Source organism: Limulus polyphemus, unplaced genomic scaffold (genome assembly GCF_000517525.1).
Source record: "Limulus polyphemus unplaced genomic scaffold, Limulus_polyphemus-2.1.2 Scaffold411, whole genome shotgun sequence".
NCBI lineage: Eukaryota > Metazoa > Arthropoda > Merostomata > Xiphosura > Limulidae > Limulus > Limulus polyphemus.
In genome coordinates, this window is record NW_013666021.1 from 280,530 (window position 1) to 281,871 (window position 1,342).

Sequence of the window (1,342 nt, forward strand, 5' to 3'; positions counted from 1 at the left end):
TCTCTACGTTGTCTTAAAAACAAACAACAACAAAGAAGCAAAAAAAAAATGAACATTTAATATCCGAAGCTATTAACCTAATTATGTTAATATTTCTGAAAACAATCCTCAAGAGTTCATGAAGGGAGTTTGTTTGCTTGATATGAGTCAAAATGCTTTATATTTTCTATCGCCACATAATGTTGTTTATAAGTTACAGCAACATCTTTGCCAACGGCAACAGTAGTATGCCTGCGGACTTATACCGCTAGAAACCGAGTTTCGATACCCGTGGTAGGCAGAGCACATTTAGCCCTTTGTGTAGCTTTGTGCTTCATGACAAACAACTTTAATCAGTAAATTATGCTGCAACTGCCATCTAGTAGGAGTTTATAAAACTAAAATGTATTTAACATTTTCAATATTGTAAGAAGATACTGAATAAGTTTATTATTTTTAAACATTTTTTGAATAACTTTACAGGCAATGAAATGAAATGTAATTCTATAGCTATGTTATAATTTAGGTCATAATCTCCACTAACACGGACAGTACCGTACAGGTGTTTGATGGCGCCCTGGGCAACGTACACATTCGGCACCTATAACCCAGCCCATTAGTTCGCTTTGTTAATCAGTCGGGCAAGCGGTGCCCACTTCAACTTGGCACCCTTTGCGAACACATCGTTCACACTACCCATGGTGCGGACCTGACAAAGGATTATATCTTTACTATATAACATTATATTAATTGGCCAATTGTATGAGTGTGCAACTGTCCACAAAGTTTCGATAGTTAACTTCAGTTATTCAGTCCTTTTATTTACTCACCCTATAATAATTGTATGGGTGTGCAACTGTCCACAAAGTTTCGATAGTTAACTTCAGTTATTCAGTCCTTTTATTTACTCACCCTATAATAATTGTATGGGCGTGCAACTGTCCACAAAGTTTCGATAGTTAACCTCAGTTATTCAGTCTTCTTATTTACTCACCCTATAATAATTGTATGGGTGTGCAACTGTCCAGAATGTTTCGATAGTTAACCTCAGTTATCCAGTCTTGTAATGCAGATTTCTTTTGAAAATTTGTAACAGAGTTTGTAAAAAAATGTATCAACATTTAAAATGGAGAATCTATGTGAAAAACGTTGAATAATTTCGACGAAACAAATACACCAGTCCGCTATTTAAAAAAAACATACGTGTGCCATTTTTTTGATTAATTACAGAGCCTGCAATGGTTTTATTGTCTTGAAATTTTTACATGTTCTACCGTAATTCCTGTACGGTGAATCCGAAAAGGATTTCTTTTTTGTTTTGAATTTCGCGCAAAGTTACACGAGGGCTATGTGCGCTAGCCGT